We start from the raw sequence: 8028 nt of genomic DNA on the forward strand, positions 1-8028 counted from the left end.
AGAAAAAAATAAAAAAGGGGAAGTCACATCAAAATGTTTTTTCAGTCTAGGGGTAAAATTTTCAAACTAGATCTGTAGAAAAAAAGTAAAAATGAAGGGGAAGTCACATCAAAATGGTTTTCTTCATTTGTATATTGAGACAGTGTCTCCTATTGTTGCCCTCATTAGAGGATCCTGGTATTACAGCTCCCAGCAAACTGGTTTTTTTTTTCTTTTTCTTTTTTTTTTTTTTTTTTTTTTTAAATATGGAACGCTTCACGAATTTGCGTGTCATCCTTGCGCAGGGGCCATGCTAATCTTCTCTGTATCGTTCCAATTTTAGTATATGTGCTGCCGAAGCGAGCACTTCTTTTTCTTTTTTGAAATAGAGTCTCACTATGTCGCCCTCAGTAGAGTGCCATGGCATTACAGATCACAGCAATCTTAAACTCTTTTGCTCAAGCGATTCTCTTCTATCAGCCTTCCAAGTAGTTGGGACTACAGGCACCCACCACAATGCCCGGTTATGTTTTGTTGCAGTTGTCATTGTTGTTTGGCTGACCTGGGCCAGTTTATAACCTGCCACCCTTGGTGTACATGGCTGGCACTGTAAACGCTGTGCTACGGGCACCAAGCCTTCTCACAGAAATCTTCAAGTGGAGACATCAAGCGAACTTATTCCCTCAGCTGGGACTACAGGTGCATATAGGCACTGAACCAAAGAGTGGAATTCTTGAAGTAGGGGGAGCTGAGGACCAATTGTCCAACAGTCAGACCCTGTCTCTCCTACAAAATTGAAAAATCATCTAGTCATTGTGGCAGGCACCTGTAGTCCTAGATACTTTGGAGCCTGAGGCAGGAATATTTCCTGAATCCTAGGGTTTGAGTATTCTCTGACCTAGGCTGAGGCGACTTAAGTCTAGCCTGGGCAACATAGGGAAGCTGTATCTCAAAAATACCCATACGCACACACACACGCATAGACAAACAAACAAACCAACAAACAAACACTTTCATCATCTAGAAAGACTAGAAGTACCTTGGTGGTTCAATCAAAGTAGACATGCTTTAAGACCTATGAAGCTTTGACCAAATGTAGACCATTGCTAGGCATAGTAATTTTGCAGGCTTCTATAAAATTGACCTTTTTTGATATGTGTCAGAATGGCTCCTTGAATAGCTTCCCACTTTTGTGATGGCATCCACTTTTGTCAGCTTTGTTGCTGTTTGAGTCACAGTGTTGTACAAAATCTCAACTCTTGTGTCAACCCAGTTCTGGGAAACTCATCTGTCACTAGAATCAATAAGGCAGAAATGGGAGAATATTTTTGACTTTTTGGGATGGAGGGCGAACAATTTTCCTGTGCCAAACACTTCCTGGATGCCAGCTGAAGTGAGCTTAAAAGGCCGTGTAGTATTTTTGATCACAAGCTTCCCTGGGATCTTGTAGACCAAGAATCCAACCACAAATATCAGACAGTGATTTCACAGACCTTACAGTTATGTCACACAATCCAATTTCTACTTTCGTTGTCATCGACTTCTTTCTCTAGAAGAGGGTTGTTTGGGAAGGTAGGTGTCTCACTTATTGTCCTCTCTTAACATCTGATCAGGTAGTGTGTCCAGTGGTGTACTCAATAGCTCCAGTTATTTATGGTGATCGTGGTAAATATCAGCCTATTTTGACAGTTCCAACATTCCTGACCTCAGTTCCGGGAGTGTCCAATGGCTGGGTGGTGTTGCCAGTGAGTGTTGTCCCAACTTCTGAGGAGGGTGAGATAAGAGAATCACCTGAGTGTACCAGTTTTATGTTGCTGTGAGCTTCAATGCTATGGAACTCTACAGAGGGCAATAAGTGAGACTCTCTCTCTAGAAAAAGGCTTGGCACCTGTTGCTCAGTGGTGAGGACTCTTGCCACATACACCAGGACTTGCAGGTTTGAACCTGGTCTTGGCCTGCCAGCAACAATTACAACTACAACCAAAAAAAAAGCCAGTTATTGTGTTGGGTGCCTGTATTCACAACTACTTGTGATGCTGGGGCAAGAGAATTGCTTAAGCCCAAGAGGTTCGAGTTGCTGTGATTTATGACACCATGCCACTCTACTAAGAACGTAGTGAGACTCTGTCTCAAAAAATAAATAAATAAATAGAGCTTGCCCCACTCCTTCGCAGGTGTAATCCTGTGACAAAGCTTTGGGCTATGAATGTCACCTTCCCCTCTCTGAATTCCTCCCTGTTTTTCTCTTCCTTCACTTCAGGGAGTAATGGCTATTCCTTCCTGGAGAGAACGAACTCACAGCCTTTTCTGTGTACCTTCCCTAGACAGACAGATTCAGTGAGTACTCATTGTACATTTCAAGGAGAAAGGAATTAAAGTTAAAGTAAAAAAATCAATACATGTACGACATACATTGGTTTGACTCAAAAAGGTGGGAAGCCTCAAAGAAGACACCCATGAGTTATATGCCAGTTGAAATATTCTTTAGCTGACAATTGGCTGAAAGAGTTAGGCTCTGTCTAATATACCAGTGTTAGGGTCTGGCTGCCTGTCACTCTCAGGCACTATACAAAATCCAGGTATGAAGAATAAAATAAATATATGCACACACTCTTTTTTTTTTTTAATTTAGAGGAGATAAGGTCTTGCTATGTTGCCCTGGCTGGTCTTAAATTCCTGGGTGCAAGCAATCCTCCCATCTCAGTCTGCCAAAGTGCTGGGTGTTACCTATGTGAGCCACTTTTAAAGGCAAGAAATCTACACTCATTTAAAGATCCTATATGCAAAACTATCAAACTCATTGTTTCAAAAAATACCATGACAATTTGCTTTAACATTCAAGTAAAATTAATTATATTTATCTAATGATTAGATTAGCACCCTCTGCTCACCGTCAGTACATACAGTATAAAGTGGTGGCAAATTGAAACTATTATGTATAACGTGGTTAAAAAAATAATTGTGACAGTTTAATTATTATTGCTCTCAAAATAGTTCTCTGAAAAATTTATATCATCTCCAATGTTAAGAGTTCCTTTATAAATTATTAATGTGCTTAGTATGGATGGCTAGTGAGGTAATATATATTCTCAACATTTTTAAATTTTTTAGAATAAATAACCATAGGAAATAGTACTGATGAAGGTAGAAATATTTCTGATATAGCATTTGGATATAAATGTGGCTCTGACCCTTAAAAAAATTAAAACACTCTTTGCTACTATTCCAATTCCTTCCACTTCACAAAAAGGTTTTTCTTAAATACTATTATTTTTCTTTTTAAAATTTTTGATTGTTGGGGATTCATCGAGCGTACCAAAAAACAGGTTACACTCATTGCTTGTGTTATATAAAGAACCTCTTACAATAGTGTTCCTCCCCCAAAATGTGAACACCTCCTGTGATCCACCCAACACCCTTCCCCTTCCCTCTCTCTGCTCTGTCCACCCCCCACCCCCCACAGTGTGCTAGGATATTCATTGTCCTCATATCAGAATTGAGTACATAGGATTCTTGTTTCTCCATTCTTGTGATGCTTTGCTAAGAATAATGTGTTCCACTTCCATCCAGGTTAATACAAAAGATGTGAAGTCTCCACCTTTTTTAATGGCTGAATAGTATTCCATGGTGCACACATATCTCAGCTTGTTAATCTATTTCTGGGTTGGTGGGCATTCGGTTGTTTCCACATTTTGGTGATTGTAATTTGAACTGTGATAAACAGTCTAGTGCAAGTGTCCCTATGGTAAAAGGATTTTATTTTCTTCTGGGTAGATGCCCAGTAATGGGTTTGAAGGATCAAATGGCAGTCCTAGTTTGAGTTCTTTGAGGGTTCTCCATATTTTCTCCATAAGGGTTGTACTAGTCTGCATTCCCACGAGCAGTGTAAACGTGCTCCTTTCTCTCCACATCCATGCCAGCATTTGCAATTTTGAGACTTTTTGATGTCGGCCATTCTCACTGGGGTTAGAATCAGGCGTCCTCAAACTTTTTAAACGGGGGGCAAGTTCAGTGTCCCTCAGACTGTTGGAAGGCTGGACTATAGTTTAAAAAAAATTAACTATGAACAAATTTCTATGCACACTGCACATATCTTATTTTGAAGTGAACAATCACAACGGGAACAAATACAATCACACCGCCTCATGTGAGGCGCCTCACGTAGTTTGAGGAACCCTCAGATATCTCAGGGTGCTTTTGATTTGCATTTCTCTAATAATTAGGGGCAATGCATATTTTTTGGTATGTTTGTTAGCCATACTTCTGTCTTCTTTAGAGAATGTTCTATTCATCTCTCTTGCCCAGTGATATATGTTGCTTAATTTGATTTCTCTGTAGATCCTTGTTATCAAGCTTTGGTCTGATTCAAAATATGCAAATATCCTTTCCCACAGGGTAGGTTGTCCATTTGCTTTGGTTGTTGTCTCTTTAGCAGTACAGAAGCTTTTCTGTTTCATTAAGTCCCATATGTTTATTTTTGTTGTTGCAATTGCCATGGGAGTATTCCTCATAAAGTCTTTTCCCAGGCCAATAACTTCAAGGGTTTTCTCCACACTTTCTTTGTTGATTTTAATGGTTTTGTTGCTTAGATTTAGGTCTTTTATCCATCTTGAATCAATTTTAGCGAGTGGACAAAGGTGCAGGTCCAGTTTCAATCTTTTACATGTGGATACCCAGTTTTCCCTGCACCATTTATTGAATGGGGATTCTTTACCCAGTGTATGTCTTTGATTGGTTTATCAACAATTAGTTGGCTGTAAGATTTCAGTTTCATCTCCTTGTTTTATATGTGGTTCCAGTTTTCTATGTCTCTATTTGTGTGCCAATACCATGTTATTTTAATCACTATGGCTTCGTAGTACAGCTTAAAATCTGACAGGTTGATGCCTCCAGCTTTTTTTTTTTTTTTTGAGACGTAGTCTTACCATGTCATCCTTGGTAGAGTGCACTGGAGTCACAGCACAAAGCAACCTCGAACTCTTGATCTTAAGTGATTCTTCCTTCAGGCACTTACCACAATGCCTGGCTATTTTTTGGTTGTAGTTGTCATTGTTGTTTGGCAGGCCTGGGCTGGATTAGAATCCGTCAGCTCCGGTGTATGTGGCTGACAACCTAGCTGCTGAGCAATAGGCACTAGGCTAACCCCCAGCTTTGTTTTTATTACTAAAAAATGCCTTGGCTATATGAGGTATTTTCTGATTCCATACAAAACAAAGAATTATTTTTTCCAAGTCTTGAAAGTGTAAGTATGATGTTGGTATTTGAAAAGGGATGGCATTGAATCTGTAGATTGTTTGGGGGAAGGATAGACATTTTAACGATTTTAATTCTTCCCAGCCATGAGCATGGGATGTTCTTCCATTTGTTACTATTTCTACTATTTCCTTTCTTAGAGGTTCATAGTTTTGTGGGCAGAAGTTCTTCACCTTTTTTGTGTGGCATATTCCTAGGTATTTCATTTTCTTTGGAGCTATTGAGAAGGGAATTGTGCCCTTGATTACATTCTCATCTTCCTTGTTATTTGCATATACAAAGGCTACTGTTTTCTTGACATTCATTTTACATCCTGGGATGTTATGGTATTTTTCTATAGCTTCCTGGAGTGCTGTGGTTGAGTCTTTGGAGTTCTCTAAGTGTAAGACCATATCATTAGCAGAGAGCAAGAGTGTCACTTCCTCTGCCCCCATTTGGATGCCCTTTATTTCCTTCTCTTGCCTGATCGTATGGGCTAGAACTTCCAGCACTATGTTGAATAACAGTGGTGATAGAGGACACCCTTGTCTTCTTCCAGATATTCATAGAAAAGTTTTCAGTTTTACTGCATTCCGTATAATATTAGCTGTGGGTTTTTCATACATAAATTCCATCATGTAAGGAATTTGCCAACAATGCCTATATTCTTCAGAGTTCTAATTAAAAAGGGATACTGAATTTTATTGAATGCTTTTTCTGCATCTATTGAGAGGATCATATGGTCCTGTTTTTGCTTCTGTTGATATGGTGAATTAGGATTATGGATTTGCTTATGTTAAACCAGCCTTGCATCCTTGGGATGAATCCTACTTGTTTGCTGTGTATGACTTTTTTTAATGATAAGCTATCATCTATTGGCTAGATTTTATTGAGAATTTTTGCATCTATGTTCATTAGCGAAATTGGTCTGTAGTTCTTTTTTTTCTAGTTGGATCTTTTCCTGGTTTTGGTATCAGAGTGATGTTTGCTTCTTAGAACATGTTGGGGAAGATTCCTTCCTTCTCAATTTTTTGAACTAATTTCTGCCATATGGGAATAAACTCTTCCTGGAAGGTTTGATAGAATTCGGGTATGAAGCCATCTGGATCAGGGCATTTTTTTTGTTGCTGTTGTTAGGAGTTTTTTATTTTTTATTTTTTTGTCTCATTCCTTGATATTCGTCTATGCAGAAGATTTATTTCTTCTTTATTAAGACTAGGGAGAGAGTGTGATTCCAAGTATTGATCCATTTACTCTACATAGTCATTTCTGTGTGTAGAATTTCTTGTAGTAGTCAAAGAAAATATCTTGAATCTCTGTGGCATCTGTTATTTCCCCTTTAACATTCCTGATTGAAATTAATAGAGCTTTTACTTTTCTATTTCTAGTTAGTCTGACCAAAAGTTTATCTATTTTATTTAATTTTTCAAATCACCAATGTTTTGTTCCATTAATTTTCTGAATGATTTGCTTTCAATTTATTAATCTCTGTTTTATGTGTGGCTATTTCCTTTCTTCTGCAGGGCTTAGGGTTAGATTGATCTTCTTCTTCCAATTCCCTAAGATGGTTTGTGAGTGTGCTGAAGCACTCACTCTCTGGCATCTACCTCAATAAATTTTCCTCTCATTGCTGCTTTTGCTGTATTCCAGAGGATTTGGTAAATTGTGTCTTCATTGTTGTTATGTTTGAGGAAATTAACAAATTTCTCTTTTACCTCTTCCTGAATCCAACTATAATTCTAGCATAATGTTGTTTAAGTTACAAGACTGTGTGGGGATGAACATTATTGTTGGAGTTTAGCTTCACCATTGTGGTCTGAGATGAGACATGGAATAATTTCCATAACTTTGATTTTTCTGAGGTTTGATTGTATTTTAGGATGTGATGTATTTTGGAGTATGTGCCATGAGCTGATGAGAAAAAAGCATATTCTTTTGCTTTGAAATTGTGTGTTCTGTATATGTCCACTTATTCCATTTGTTCTAGGTTCACATTTAAGTCCTTTCTTTCTATCCTTGTTTAGTTTCTGTTTAGAGGATCTGTCCAGTTCTGTCATAGGGGTGTTGAAATCCCTATTAAGGGGTTTTAGGATATCTTATTGCTCAGTCACCTCAAGGTCTGTTTCATTAATCTGGTAGCATTTAAGTTGGGTGAATAAATGTTTAAAATGGAAATGTCTTCTTGTTGTATTGTTCCTTTGACCAGTAAGAAGTGTAATGGGATTACACCTGCGGTGCATCTTACAAGGGTATATGTGGAATGTAAAGGTCTTAGCAAAATAACTAAGAAAATGCTATGAAAGCTGTGTTAACTAGTGTGATGAAAATGTGTCAAACGATCTATGAACCAAGTGTATGGTGCCCCATGATCATATTAATGTACACAGCTATGATTTAATAAAAATTGTAAAAAAGAAAAAAAAAAGAAGTGTCCATCTTTGTCTTTCTTAATTAAAGTTGCTTTGAATGCGCTTGTATCTGGGAATAAAATTGCAACTCCTCCTTTATTCTGATTTCCATTTCCTTGAAACACTGTTTTCCATCCCTTCATCCTGAGTCTTGATTTGGCTTTCAGGGCAAGGTGTATCTCCTGCAGACAGAATATGGATGGCTTTTTTTTTTTTTTTGGTATGTATGTGTGTGTTTTTACTTTTTTTTTTTTTTTTTAGACATAGTCTCACTACAGCCCCCTCAGTAGTGTGGCGTGTGTCATAGCTCACAATTACCTCGATGCCTTGGGCTAAGCGATTACATTGTTTCAATCTCCCACGTAGCTTGGATTATAGGCAGCCACCACAGTAGCTGGATTTTTTTGGT

General features: G+C 38.2%; 1 non-coding gene across 1 annotated transcript; it reads right to left on the reverse strand.

The window, feature by feature from the left end:
- Window positions 1-239: 239 nt before the first annotated feature.
- On the reverse strand, window positions 240-346 carry LOC128579217 (U6 spliceosomal RNA). The gene has a single exon (XR_008378088.1). It is a non-coding gene; the product is annotated as a U6 spliceosomal RNA (small nuclear RNA).
- Window positions 347-8028: the final 7682 nt, after the last annotated feature.

The sequence above is a fragment of the Nycticebus coucang genome, chromosome Y (genome assembly GCF_027406575.1).
Source record: "Nycticebus coucang isolate mNycCou1 chromosome Y, mNycCou1.pri, whole genome shotgun sequence".
NCBI classification, from domain to species: Eukaryota; Metazoa; Chordata; class Mammalia; order Primates; family Lorisidae; genus Nycticebus; species Nycticebus coucang.